At 45.4% G+C, this 15,857-nt stretch overlaps 1 protein-coding gene across 3 annotated transcripts in view; it reads right to left on the reverse strand.

Moving 5' to 3' along the window:
• AMN1 (antagonist of mitotic exit network 1 homolog) overlaps positions 1-15,857 on the reverse strand; it is a 716,979-nt gene that overhangs the window by 612,361 nt on the left and 88,761 nt on the right. The gene's annotated exons all lie outside the window — the stretch shown is intronic.

Here is a 15,857-nt window from a genome sequence, read left to right on the forward strand (position 1 = left end):
AGGGTCTTCCTCATAGGCGCGTTCTAGGGTAGAGATTTCCGCAGCTAATTTATGAATTCTACGCCTCAGATCTCTCAAAACACCTGCTTGCGCCCCCATACAGACACCCCTGATGGTCACCTTAAATGCTTCCCACAGGACTACCAGCGCTGTCAACTGAACCCTCATTCTCCCTAAAAACAATTTGAATGGCCTCCCCAACAGTGTGCTTAAAAACTGTCAGTAAATGAGGATGGTTGCAACCGCCATGTAAACGGAGGTCTCTTGCATGTGGGTACCTGCAGCTCTAGAATCACAGGAGAATAATCCAAAAGTGTCCGAGCCATGTGGCTAACCTTGACCGCCACCCAAGTACAAGCAGCCTCCGTAACAAGCCAGAAATCCAGGTGGGACCACGTCCCATGTACAGAAGAGACAAAAGTACTCTCGTGCACTCCAGGATGCTGCAATCGCCAAACATCATGCAAAATTCCTGCGTCCATCAGTACCAGCAACATCTCAGAAGCCTACTTAGGCCGTGTCATCCCACTAGCCAAAAGATCCACTGCTACATCCAGACAGACGTTAAAGTCGCCAACCCAGAGTATCTCCACAGCGGGAAACCCCAAGATGCGGCGCCAGACATCCATAAAGAAGGCCGGATTATCGATATTTGGTCCGTACACATTCACCAGAAGCACACTTGCTCCACCCAGCTGGCCATGCACAAGTGCCATTCGGCCTTGTTTATCCATTTCGGCTCGAGTGACCGTGAATGGGAGCCCCGTATAACCAGAATCATCAATCCCCGTGCATAGCTGGAATATGAGGACGCTACTCGCACCCCTGCCCACCGACCACCCACATTTTTCTCCGACAATTTAGTGGTGTGTTTCCTGTAAAAAGGCTATCTGGACGTCCATCCTGTCCAGATAAGCCAATACAATCGAATCTTTTTGGGAGTGTTCAAACCGCGAACATTCCAGGTTAGGAACTTCACTTTACCACTCATTGGGTCAATGTAACTTTAAAAACTTTACAGTTGGATATATCAGGGATATGTGCCCACAATCACACGAAGAAAGGCGGATGCCACTGTACCATAAAAAAAAAGTGCCATACAATGAGGTCGTTCAGCCCATGTTGGTCCACTCCCTCCTGATAAATCCAGCGTGCTTCTTTTGTACTCAGTCTGGTATCCTTGCTGAACTGGTCGCCCACTACCCTTTCTCAGTGTGCTCAGTTGTTCCTGTATCCTTATTTTGACTCTGCATGTCGTAAGTCCAATATAATGAAGACCACACGGACATGTAAGTCTATAGATAACATTGACGGATTATAAACTATCGCACACGTACATGATCCTTCTCCATTTAAGAGGTATGTGTGGGGGCCTCTTCTAGGCTTGTACCTTGGACCAGGAAATTAATATGACCATGTTTTCCTCCCGTATGGGTATGGGTGTGGAGGGCTTCGCAGAATGGTTAAAACTCCTTGATGAAAATCAAGATTGAAATAGATGATGCACTTTTCATCATGCACATAAATACAAAGGCTGTGTACAGACAGAATGAGCCCTTTCTGCTGTTACCTTTAGTGGCAAGATGTGAAAACTGGGTGCATCTTGAACATCTGCATGTTGAATTTTAAAAATAAAATTAAAAAAAAACCCTGCGTGGATAAATTATTTTAAATTGTGTAACACTCCAGGACACTCTGGGTGACGGCATTATTGATATGGCCCAGTTCCACGTATCATGATGGACCATGTGTTATTGAACCCGTCTGCTAATTCAATATTAAGAAACAGTCACAAGAATATATGGATTGTGACTTTATTCATTGCTGGCAAACTGTATTTTACGTATTCATGTATAACTGCACTTATGCTATACTGGCTCCAACACCAGTTCAAAAGGGCGCCCGCACTAACCCTCCAATACGGCAAAAAGGTGTAAGGTCTAGATGAGGGACGAGACGCACACGCACTGACGCGGTGCGTCGGGGTTTTAAATACATCTCCGCCAACCGATCTAGCGAGGTGCTGAGCGATTGCCGGACACCAGCGCTGTCACGGTATGCGGTATCTAGACAAGCGGGAGGCCCCAGGGGGGTAGCAATTAGTCTACTCAAGCCTTTTTACAAAAAGAAGCCGTTGGAAAAGAACGCTTGCGGGAGCGGTTCTGTGCATTTGTCCCCAGGAGAGGATACTAAGCCCTGGGTTAAGACAGTTGACCTGAAATAGTGCTAGTCGCACGCCCTGATTGGTGCGGAGGACTGAATAGGTACACCATGGCCTCAATGAACATAGTTGCGCATCTACAGCTCTTGTAAACAGCGTTTTTTATATAAAAGAGCGAGCAAGCATTCTGCTTATATCATAAGTGCACAATAAGATACTAGTGGGTCATTCTTCTCCATATCTCTTTACAGACTGACGTTCTGCAGCATAAAGGGACAGCCAGTGTGACTGTGGACTGGTACACACACACTAGAGAAGGAGGTTACAGGTATGCCCATGATGGGCAACGACCCGGTAAATATATTGACAAAATGAGGGTGGTTTTCATTATTAAGATATCACACGGTTCATTTGGTGCTAACTGATGATTTGTTGTGCTGTGTTGTTTCTGTCTCCCAAAGGTATATAGAACTCAAAAAATAGACAACCATTGGTGCAGTGTGGAAAATTTGACCCTTGCCCTGACGAAATTGCTGTAGGTTGCCCCTGACAACGAAACATGTCGGCTTTTAAATGAGCAGACATATAGCACAGAATAAAGTTACATAGCAAGTGTTGTCTAGCTCGGTTTTAGACTAGGAATGGCGGTGTTTCAGTCCAGATCCTGCCAGTCCTTAAAGAGTTGATATTGCCGTACACCCGGATAATCTATCTGGTACACTGGCAGCACATGACACCACACTCAGCACTTTGTCTTTTTGCTTTGTTTCACTATATCACAATTTATGTTATGGTTTGGCGGTTGCTAATGATGAGAACCTGAGGACGCAGGCGAGTACCAGTCTGCAGACTCCCATGGTGTTACTACCGTGAGGCACTGCCTACCTTTTCTCACCTATTTTCATACTGATTTTTGTTTGGTCTTTTTACACCAGAGGGTGGGAGAGACATTGGGAGACAGAATTTACAGACACAACTGATTTTAATATTAAACTGGTGATCCACGTCCCTCCTGAACAGACGGTTTAAGGATTACCGCTGGTCTGTCACACAAAGTTGGGTGACTGTCTGGAAGGGCCACTGAGCAAGGTGTTCACCCTCTGAACAGGACCTGTTCTGTACCCCTCTCAGCTCCTTATTGTATGTGGCACCTTGTGGTCCACACCAGCTCGACCAAGTCCTCAGGCGCCCAGCAACAGTTCTTGGCCGGGCCTCCGCGTTCTCCAGGCGGAGACTAACACTCCGACTCACAGTCGGCCGCTCTGGGTACCACCCAGTCAGCAATCTCAGGGCAGAGACATATACGGTCCCAGCAGCAATGGGCATACACCAGCGGCCGCAGGGGTGGCGGGCGGCAGCAGACGAAGGCCGCTCTCAGAGTCCAGCAGCAGCCGCCATTTTACAGAGGCACCGCCAGATCCGATCGGCACTGCAAAGTTATTGTTGCTGCGATCCCCAGCGGCCCAAACCGCCTCCAATATATGCCGAAGGGCTTCACAATGCAGGGCAGTCGCTGTAAATGCTTAGATGCATTTATTGTCAGGCGGATAATGGTCGGATTGGCGCTCAGCCGGACAGAGCCTCACTAGGGTGTGGCTATCTTGTCATGTGCCCTCTAGCGCCCCCCTTGACCTCTGTCTTTAAATGAACAGCAAAGGTGACATGACAAAAACAAGATTTCTTTATTGCTATTTCACTTTCTGAATGAACAGAAGAACACAAGTTCTCTCCCAGCTCAATTTCTCTTGCCAACCAGAGCCAGAAGGCCCTAAAAATAGCTCGCCCTGATATATGTTCTGCAGATAAGAAGGACCATTCTTATGGCTAGCAAACCATAAGAATTTGAATACAATTATTTTGCTTCTGGAAACCACTCCAGCATTCTCCTATAAAATGAGACATGAGCCGCTTTAGGGAGCCTAAAAATCAGTTGGTACAGCCCAATTCTGCATTAGTTGTAGTTTCTTCACCTCAGACATATTTATACCCACATAAAGACAGTTAAAGTAGTCATTAGACAACTACATGGCATTGCCAAAAGATAGAAGTTGCCACCGAAATTGGAAAAGATTAACAGCAAGGAGCTGGGAAGTGCAATGATTAAACAGGAATGGAGAAAGTGGGAACCACTGTGCGACCCTACACTCCAGTGACATGGAGTTTGCTGAAATTGTCAATTGTCATGGTTTGGATTTGGGTGAGGAGGTATGAACAAAACCACATTCCTGCTTTTAGATTGTGGCAACGGTAGACAAATCTAAACCTACCTAATAATCCCCTTCCTTTTTGTTCAAACTGCTCCCCATGTGGTACTTTGAAATTTGGGACCGCGTAGGAGGCAGGGCCCTACCCCTATCTATTCCGGTATTAGCGAACCGCGAATGGTCAATGCGGTATGTACAAGTGCTTTATATAACGTTTTAGCTATAAATGCACTGTGTATATGATATTATACACTGACTACGTGGGTTCCATCTTAGAGCGGTGGCCATCTTATGGTTGCCCTCACATAGGCTACACATTACGAACAAATACGGGCCTTTACATCACATGTGCTTTCCTTTGACTTCTCTGTGACCTGTGCAGCTTGGCTCCGCTGCCCCAGGTCAGTCCGGTCTCACGAGCTCCCCGTCCTACGGCCACCTGTGATTAGCACCACACCACACCATAAAGCCTTTTCATCCAACACGAGCCTCCGGCTAATCTCTTTCACACCCGACTCTTCCTGCTTTATGGCTTGTTTTCCAAACAGGAGATGCCCGTGTTTATTGGGGCCTGTTGATATCTGATGTGGGATCTGAGCCTCGCTGGGTAAATAATTGTGGGCTGGCTTAACTGGAATGTGGGATGGTCATCATGACTCTGCCTTTTCGTTTGTAATGGATACATGTGAATGACCATACCATAAAACAAGGAATGTGTGCCTGAAGCATGATATTTTGTATTTAAGGAGAAGCCCGTTTCTGTAACTTTTAGCAGTCTCCTGAGAACATACATTGTGTTGTACTTCTCGGATACCTGTAATTGGTCTGCAGCCAATAAATCGATCTTTGACATCACCTAGAAGACTCTGTGTTTCTGTTGGTCTGAAACAGGAAGAACCCGAAGTCTTAGGGTGTGTTCCCCTGCACCGCTGGGCTTAAAATTCCCGGTACTTCAGTTGGCGCCCAACTCGGGACGATTTCAGCGGTACCGGTCCAAGCCAGAGGTTCGTGGGGAGCTTTGTGTGGAAATTCTGGAGGAAGGCCGCCACTTCATCGACCCCTGCATGTCGACGTGGTCCGAAAGTCTTTTCTGCGAGGTTCTCCGCGTCCCGACGGCTACGAAGGACTGCTGCCCTGATTAATCGCCCTGTTTTGGACCCTTGACGATTTTGGTAGAGCGAAACAATCGAGAGAGTCTTCTGGTGACGCCATCGATCATCGATATTCAGTTAAGTATAAGTGGAGCGTCTCCCAGTTTGTTTGGTATCCTTCGGGATCATTTTGATTTAGAGCTTGCAAGTCCCAAAGCCAGAGGACTTGTGTATTCACGAGACTATCATAACCGATAATCCTTTGAAGTTTGAAACTAGACTAGTGAGCGAAGATGCCTGGTTCTAGTGTATTTGGTAGATTGTTTTGTTTGGGTTGTGGAAGGGATTTCCAGTTAGTGGATTCATGTCCGGTTCCTCCAATTGGAACTCCAACTTATGAGCTTTATGTAAAACATGGCGTGGGCCCCATTGCATATAATGAAGTATGGATCCGATACACCAGAAAGGACGGTGTTTTAAAATGGCCCCAAAATGGTAGTTTCGATACAGATATCTTAGATAATTTGGAAGTGAAATTGTTTAAAAAGAAAGCCCGGCCGGCGATGTTTGATTCTTTCTGCCTATGGCGAAAGGAAGCCAAACAGAAGGAAATTAAGCTAGCGAAAAGAAATAAGAGAGAAAGAGGTATGTCAATGATGCAAGCAGCTGTGCAATTTAAAGATAATGACGAGGAACAAATGAATGAGCAGTTACATAGACAGCGCAAACTAGGGATAGATAAATGTTACCCTGTTTTGTCACCCCTTGTGCAAGATGAAACAAAAGAGAAAGAGAAAGATTCCCTAATGTCCCATTTGCTAAGTTCGCCACCCCCGTATGCGCAAAATGCCACGGCACCTCCACAGCTTGTAAATGTGCAGCCTCCAGTAAATATGCCGCAAGCCTTCCCACAGCCGCCAGCTCCTCCTCAGCTGACTCCTACCCCTACAGTGCAGCCCTCTCAAGGGCGGCCAGTTTTGTTACCTGTTGCCCCTGCGCTTCCTGCGACTTTGCCTAGCACATCAGCTGCCTCCCCTGGCGCTCCTTCTTACAATACCCAGGTACCTGTATCTGAATCCACTTTTCTTCCCTCTGTCTATCCCCCCCTTTTCTCATCAACTTCTCCTTCAGCACGACAACGACTAGCTAATGTAGTTACTAGTTTAATGTCGCCTCTCTTTGGGTCATCTAGTGTGACTCCTGGTTTACAACGTAAGCAATTGCGTAGTCAGCTGCCTGGTCCTGACGAGAAAGAGGTGTTAGATCATCTGGCGCGTAGGTGGATTGGTTTCCCTTCACTCTATAATGTGGAATCAGTTGTTAACATTTTCGACCAATGGGATGCCCCAAAACAGAGGTATGTGTTTGACAAAATGTGCGAATGCCTCTGTGAGGAATTGGAGGATCATGGTTCAAGCACAATCCCGCAGGAATTGTGTCGCGTGCGATTTGATTTTGGAACAGGTATAATTGTGGGCCCTGAGGTAGATAAAGCGATTGCGACTTTACTGTCCTTCAGGAATAGCGATTGTCGTCAATCATTGTTCGAACAGGAATTCCCTGTGGGGAAGAAGGTAAAAGCGCGCCAATACCCGATGCGTGAGGTTCCCCCAGTTTGGAGACCTGCTGAGCCAAATGCTGTTCCACCTGTCTTAGCACATTTTCAGCGTGTTTGGGTACATGTCCCATGGAAGCGTTCTGAGGTGTTAGCGCTTAAGCAGACATTGCCTGACCCCCGTAAAAACCCTACAGGATATTATAAGGAGTTATCACAAACTGCAGAATCGTGTGTCATGAATCTGGCTCACATAGATATGTTGTTTGGGAATGTGGTTCCACAGCCTTTATGGGGATCCATCCGTAATACGGATCATGTTGCAGAACTAGGGGGCACATGGGCTAATATCATTGCTGCAGACGCTGGCCAAGTTGGTGGTGCGAAGCCTGACCCTTTAGTAGCAGACCTCCCTGGTAGAATTATTACATACATGAAAACTTTAATGCCCGCGATGCGCGTAAATTGGGATAAACTGTCCGCATGCAAGCAAAAGAAAGATGAGACAGTGTCCGATTTCTTTACAAGGTTTGAAGAAACGTTTATCGACCACAGTGGTCAAGACATGAGCACTGAAGGTGGCCAACGGTTATTTGTGGATAAATTTGTGCAGAATCTACTTCCCGAGTTGTGTAAGAAATTAAAAGACTCAGAAAGTTCTTGGGCTGTTTCCTCTTCAGCGCAAATACTGGCTACTGCACAGTATTATGAAAATAGAGATAAAGATGAGAAGGATAGAACAGATAAGAAAACGAAAGAACTGAAAACAAAGGTCCTCTTGCAGCAGGCTTATCCGCCACGTGGAGGACAGAATAATTATAGGCAAACCCAAAGTATCTATCAGCAGCCCCAACAGTTTCAGAATAACCAGCAAATGAATGGGTATTATCAACCACGTATCCCTGTAGATCCCAATCAATGTTCATATGTGGAAGGTCATTTCAAGTATAGTTGCCCTAAATTAATGCAGCGTACTAGTAATGCGTATGGCGCAAGAGGTAGGGGTAATCAACAAGCTCCTAGAGGTAGAGGGCGTGGAAATGCTCCCCAGAACGCGCGTCCTCTTCCGCCTCAAAATACCATAAATAGCTTGATCAGCAAGCCAACGCGACTGGTAACACAGCTCAGTATTACAATAATGATTATTATGCAGAAGACGACAATGTGGAAGGTAATGATTACTAGGACAGCCATGGACAGAGAGAGGGAGTTGTTTCAGTACCAGTGGATCAGAGTGGACCGTATGTTAAGGTGACTACAGCAAATGTAACGGAGCCCTTTCTGCTGGACACTGGTGCTGCAAAGAGTTCAATCATGCATTCAAAACTACCTGGCGCGCCTTTGTCTGGCGAAATGAATGTTTCAGTAGGTTTTTCTGGCGCCCCAGTTAGGAACCCGATTTCTAGTCCTATGCCACTTTCTGTTGGACCTTGTGAGCTAAAAGCACCCCTCATCCTAACGACAGGATGTGGTGAAAATCTGCTAGGATTAGATTTGCTAAAAAGACTGCATGCAACGCTATATTGTTCTCCCTCAGGAGTACAACTTACATTAGGTAAGAAAGTGATTTCCCCAATGTATTTGTCTAAGAATGCAATGCCACCTGAATTGTCATCCCTTCCAGATGTCCTTTGGGCTACTGGTCCCAATGATGTGGGTTTCTTGGAAATACCGCCATACGTGGTCACTTTAAAAGCCAATGTCATATTGCCACGTATTCCCCAGTACAAGATCTCCAATGAAGGTCAGAAAGCATTGTTAGCAATTGTCAGCGATTTGGTTAAGAAGGATGTAATTGAAGAAACAAGAGGCAACATTTGCAATAGTCCAGTTTTACCTGTCTTAAAACGAACGGACCCTTCACAGCCACCTGTTTAAAGATTTGTGATTGATCTTAGAGAGGTTAATAAGATTGTTGTGCCACAGTTTCCAGTTGTCCCTGATATAACCGCCTTGTTAACTAGGATTCCAGCTTCCGCTGCATGGTTCTCAGTGATCGATTTGAAGAATGCTTTCTTTAGCATCCCAATTGCAGAGGAGAGCAGAGACATTTTTGGCTTTAGTTTAGGAGGTCGAAGCTTCCGCTTTAAACGCGCTCCACAGGGCTACTGTGAGAGTCCATCAATATACAGTCAAGCTTTAAAAGCGCAGCTTGATGCACTTGTTTTACCTAGTGGCGCTATCCTTATTCAGTATGTTGACGATTTACTAATCGCCGCGGATACTGAAGAGATTTGCAAAAAAGCTACACTATCATTGTTGCGTCATTTGTCTGCCTTTCACCACAAAGTGTCTCTCTCAAAGATGCAATATTGTCGACAAGAAGTGACCTATTTAGGTCATCTCTTATCGAAGGAGGGAAGGAAACTGACCCCAGAGAGAATTCAAGCCATTGCACAATTAAGTGTGCCAAGAACACAGAGAGAAGTGTGTGTTTTCTTGGGCATTACTTCATACTGTAGGCACTGGATACCAAATTTTTCCTTGCTGGCAAAACCTTTGCTAGCATTAACATGCAAAGACACACCGAATCCTATTCCATGGTCTGAAGAGTGTCAGAAGAGTTTTTTGGAATTGCGAAATGCATTATGTTCAGCTCCTGTGTTGGGTACCCCTGACTACAGCAAGCCTTTTACATTGTATGTTCACGAAAAAAACGGTTGCGCATTATCAGTGTTGACACAGCCTTTTGGCGACAGACCGCGTCCATGCGCATATTTTTCATCAACCTTGGACCCGGTAGCGAGGGCATTGCCAAGTTGTCTGAGACCCACAGCCGCCGCAGCTATGTCTATTCGACAGTCTGCTGGACTAGTGATGGATAATACATTGATTGTTATGGTTCCACATGCTGTGGACACATTGTTAAACAGGACCAAGACACAGCACTTAACTAGTGCGCGATTGTCAGGATATGAACTGACACTGTTGGCAAATCATATACACATAAAGAGATGCAACACGTTGAATCCAGCTACATTATTGCCAATTCCAGCAGACCTAGATGAGATTGAGCAACATGATTGTCTGTTCAGAACAGAAGAAGAGACAAAAGGGAGAGTGGATCTTAAAGATACTCCCCTGACCGAGTGTGATGGTACCTTATGGGTGGATGGTTTGTGTTTTAAGCTTCCGAATGGTGAAACGACTGCTGCATATGCTATCACGACTTTGCATACGATTGTTGAAACTGCACGTGTGCCACAAAATTCGGCTCAAGCAGCAGAATTGATTGCTCTTACAAGAGCATGCGTGTTGTCCGAAGGAATGAAAGTGAACATATATACGGACAGCCAGTACGCCTTTGGCGTGGCGCATAGTTTTGGGCGATTGTGGAAAGAACGTGGGTTCCTGACTTCGCATGGAGCTAAGATTCAGAATGGCAAATTGGTAAATGATCTCCTTGAGTCACTGACCCTACCGTTGCAAGTTGCGATTATGAAATGCAGTGCGCACAAGAAAATCACTGATGATGTTGGTCGTGGTAATGCGTTTGCTGATGAAATCGCGAAAGAAACAGCAAAAGATGTGAAGACTCGAATGTATGTTGCAGGCCCTGCAACATGGGTTGGTGATGTTGGAATGTGTGAAAACACGATAGAGAGTGTGAAGTCCCTTCAAGCTGAAGCCACAGAGAAAGAGTTGAGCAAGTGGAGAGAAAGTACGGGTAAATTGGATGAGAATGGTTGTTGGGTTGATTTGTCAGAACATCGGCGATGGTTGTTACCTGACGCATATGTGCTTCCAGTGGTTACTATGGCACATGGAATGGCACATATCAGTATGAAAGGAATCTGTAAGTTGTTGGCTCCAGTATGGCAGAATGCTGGTATTCCCAAGTGTGCAGAGAATGTGGTCAAGAATTGTATGGTATGCTTGAAATACAACCCTGGTAGAGGAACCCCAACTCCAGCTGGTCATTTTGCGCCTCCATCATATCCATTTGAAGTTTCGCAGCTAGATTTTATCGACATGGAAAGGTGCAACAACTTGAAATATGTATTGGTTGTCGTTTGCGCTTTTTCAAAATGGATAGAAGCATATCCCCTAAAAGACAACACTGCTTTATCCACAGCCAAAGCCCTTGTGAAGGAATTTTTCCCTAGGTTTGGAATGCCAAGAATGGTGTGGAGTGATAATGGGAGTGAATTTGTGGGTCGAGTAATGAAGAATGTGTGTGAGGGGTTAGGGATCAAGCAAAAGTTTCACGCTGCAAATCACCCCCAATCAGCTGGATTAGTAGAGTGCTACAACGGCACTCTGAAGCTAAAACTAGCCAAAATCCAGGCGAGCTCCGGTCTTAAATGGCCTGACGCTCTGCCTTTAGCACTCCTATCCACCAGAATGACCGTACACTCACGAGTGGGACTTAGCCCATACGAGATTATTTTTGGCCGCCCGGCCAATGTATGGGGTGTGCCAAGACCGACGAAATTCAGTGAAATCGAACATCCAGTACTGCTTGATTATTTGTATGAATTGACGGCTAAATTGCGGGTTTTACACCAACAGGTGCATGATACTCTCCCCCAGGCCTCTGAAGCTCCAGGACACCCTATCGACCCTGGCACGTGGGTGCTCATCAAGAACTTCCAGCGAAAGAGCAACGATGAGCCCCTTTGGATTGGCCCTCACCTCGTACTTCTGTCTACAAGATCAGCTGTTCGAGTAAAGGGGAAAAAGAATTGGATTCACGGCGCCCACATCAAGAGGATCCCTTTGCCTCTACCGTATGACCAGTGGGTCCAGGAGGGTATCGCTGACTCTGAAACAGACACTGTACCTCGTTTTGTGCCGTTCAGTGATGCACGCGTAAGAGGCACAAATTCAGCACAACAGAGTGACGATATTTTGCAAGAAGCTGTGCCACCGTCAATTCGATTGGACACCACAGAGCCTGAACTCTTGTTTCAAGATCAGACAGTACCTGGCCGTTTCCACTACAACCTGAGACCAAGGCCTATGGACAAATAAAGATTCCCTTACCTTTTTGTTTTTGATATTATAGCTCTCCCATCTGAAGGACTTTCTTGATTTTTGTTTTTCGAACCACCATCCGGGTTCAGCCGCAGGGTCGCGGTGCCAAGACTTTGGGGTACAGGCCGAAGACGTTAGGTCAACGGTTCTGGTTGGTCTAGGGCGTTCCCTAGACTGACAGGCGTACTCCTTAGCAGAAGATACTCACCCGCCGCGAGCGGCACGATTAGAGGATGGAGTTTTTCAAGATGGAGAGACCCGCTGAGGAAATGAACTTTAAAGCAAAAATATGTAAAATAATGAAGAGCAAACGTTTTGTATTTGTATGTCTGTTTATACTATGTAGTATGATAGTGTTTACTGTAGGATTTGTATTCTTCTCCTCTCAAGAGCCCTTTGCACCCACTGTACAGCCTATACCTCCTCCTACTGCCTCCTTGCACTCTTTTCACCCTCTGCCTGAACACGAACAAGCTAGACGATCAGAGTTTGTAAACAACTCGTTTATTCAGCTCCTGCACCAGCACCAACTAGTCATGAATACAACCAATTGCTGGGTGTGTGGGTTAATGCCACATACCATTAACAAAGGTATTCCGTATCTAGTGCTGCCGTTTAGTTACAATGGATCGTCATGGGCATTCCAGACCATGTTTCTCTTTGCACTAGATGCCTACTCCCCGCGACAACCGCGTTCCATCAGACCTAGCACAAACAATAAAGCTTTAATGAAAGGAGTTGCCGATATGAGCAGAGATATCGACGCATACTCATCTATACCCAAGGATGAATTGAGAGCTTATGTAGGGTGGAACGCGACGGGGTATAGTATTAGTCTGGGTGAAAGACAGCGGAAAATTTCATCCCCAATCTGGGTCGTACCCCACATAGGTCGGTTCTGTTTACAAGGTAATGGTCAGAATCCAAGAGCTCAACTGGGGAAAAGTGACTGTACTGAAACGTACACTTTTCCATCACAGTTTTCCCCTGCGTTTTTGGCTGCCAAGGGTACATATTTTCACTGCAATGACCGAGCATATACATGGTTGCCCCCTGATTTCTCGGGCACATGTTATATTGCAAATCTGCTACCGCCGACATTTACTGCTGCCTCTGACTATCACAAGACCAGAGTTGTGAGAGGCGTGATTAGTAAGAAGGATACTGCAGGTCAGGAAGCGGGAGACTTCTTTTTGGGTTTCCTGCCGTTTTGGGGACCTATGGTCAATAGTAGGAACCTGAGACAACTGACTTGTGTGGTTGAATCCACTGTTAATGTTACGGCTGGTGCCCTTGGTAATTTGACAGCTGAGCTCCAAGCGGATCGCCTCATGACTTTGCAGAACCGCATTGTTCTAGACGTTATACTTGCGGACCGCGGTGGGGTATGTAAGGTTATCCAATCTAGTCGTTGCATTTTCATACCAGATAACGCTCCAACAGTTTATCAAGCCATCTTTAAACTGCATAGAATATCTGAATCCATACACGTGGATAAAGGAGATTGGTCACTGGTGGGGTGGTTCTGGGAACTGATATCTGCCTGGGGTTGGAAGATTCTGATGGTCATTGGAATGATCTTAGCCATTCTTTTCCTTTTCTGTCTGTGCATACAGTGTGCTCCTGCGATATGTGGCCTCTGTACTACATTATGTGTAAGGAAACCTGTATCAAGGGACGAGCTAAGTAATAGGATGATGCTACAGCAACATCTCCATGACTTCGTGAATATTGACCTAGACTCGGATTGATACGAGTATAGTTATTGCCTATGTAAGGGCAAAAGGAGAGTCTGTGGTACTTTGAAATTTGGGACCGCGTAGGAGGCAGGGCCCTACCCCTATCTATTCCGGTATTAGCGAACCGCGAATGGTCAATGCGGTATGTACAAGTGCTTTATATAACGTTTTAGCTATAAATGCACTGTGTATATGATATTATACACTGACTACGTGGGTTCCATCTTAGAGCGGTGGCCATCTTATGGTTGCCCTCACATAGGCTACACATTACGAACAAATACGGGCCTTTACATCACATGTGCTTTCCTTTGACTTCTCTGTGACCTGTGCAGCTTGGCTCCGCTGCCCCAGGTCAGTCCGGTCTCACGAGCTCCCCGTCCTACGGCCACCTGTGATTAGCATCAGGGTTTGACACACCATAAAGCCTTTTCATCCCACACGAGGCTCCGGCTAATCTCTTTCACACCTGACTCTTCCTGCTTTATGGCTTGTTTTCCAAACAGGAGATGCCCGTGTTTATTGGGCCTGTTGATATCTGATGTGGGATCTGAGCCTCGCTGGGTAAATAATTGTGGGCTGGCTTAACTGGAATGTGGGATGGTCATCATGACGCTGCCTTTTCGTTTGTAATGGATACATGTGAATGACCATACCATAAAACAAGGAATGTGTGCCTGAAGCATGATATTTTGTATTTAAGGAGAAGCCCATTTCAGTAACTTTTAGCAGTCTCCTGAGAACATACATTGTGTTGTACTTCTCGGATACCTGTAATTGGTCTGCAGCCAATAAATCGATCTTTGACTTCACCTAGAAGACTCTGTGTTTCTGTTGGTCTGAAACAGGAAGAACCCGAAGTCTTAGGGTGTGTTCCCCTGCACCGCTGGGCTTAAAATTCCCGGTACTTCACCCAAAGCTAACTAGCAGAGGGTAAAAAAAAAAAACCTTTCATATTTTGGGATTATCATCTCTCAAGTCATGTGGTGCAAGGCTCACTTGTCTGCAAGACAATCTGTCAAAGAGGGCAAGTTTTATGAATACCCCTCCAGAGGCAAATCTTCTTGAAAAGGCTTTCATCAAGGCACGCTTTGAAGAATGGCAAGAGGTTGCCTACTTTCACAAGAAGTAGGTGTTAATGGCACAAATTACCTATTAGCCCCATCTGATAGCTTAGTGGACTAATGCGGCCACTGTAGGGGCCTGTGTTGGACCTTATGGCCATAGGTTCAAATGCTGCGGGTCCACTCAGCCTTTCATCTTTCGGAGGTCAATAAAATGAGTACCATTGAGTTGGGTAACAATAAATATCTATTATTCAGCGCCAAGATACCGTTGGGTGAAGGTGCGCTTTACAAATGCAGGTTATGCTAAAGGTCTCAAATGCTGAAGGGCTACTGAGGCCACAGATTCAAACTGGTTAGCTTAAAAATAGAAACTTTATAAAAGTCACCTACTCAATTTATGGCGAAAAAAAAATTTACTTTTGTTTTTTCTTCCAATTGTTACTTGTACGCCATGAGACATGTTTACGTTTTTTTTGTTGCAAGTAGAACATGTTTTTGCCTTACAAAGTTCATCAAGCAGAACTTGGAATAACTTTTAAATGTAGCTAATTTACCAAGGATTAAATATGTTATTTATATTGCAGAAATAAATGTCTTTGACGTCACTTCTGTCTCGCTATGCTTTCGTGTAAGCACATGTCGCAGTGTTCACGCCAAAAGTGAGTGGCAAAAGCTTTTTTCTGCCAGCTCACATTTCAAATTTTACATTTAGGTCATATGCTCCATTGCTGACCTATACAAATCTCAAATATTTCCATTAAATAACCAAAGTATTTTTTTCATATTGAGGGAAAGATGCATGCAAATACCCGCTTGGTAGGCACAATCATTCTAAAGATCAAAATGGCCATTTCTTTAGTCACAAAACAATTTAGGGAAATGCGCCTAAAAAATGAATTTCATTAAACGCTCTGCTAGTCAGACAAAAGTCAGATGGAAATTAATCACGCTCCTGGAAGTTAGCATGGCGACTGTCAGTTATCCGTTCTGCACCTCCCTTTTGTCAGGGTCTATCTAGCCTTACCACTGAGCCTATTTACTTCTGAAGAATGGATCCCACCCG

The sequence above is a fragment of the Triturus cristatus genome, chromosome 4_1 (genome assembly GCF_964204655.1).
Source record: "Triturus cristatus chromosome 4_1, aTriCri1.1, whole genome shotgun sequence".
Taxonomy (NCBI): domain Eukaryota; kingdom Metazoa; phylum Chordata; class Amphibia; order Caudata; family Salamandridae; genus Triturus; species Triturus cristatus.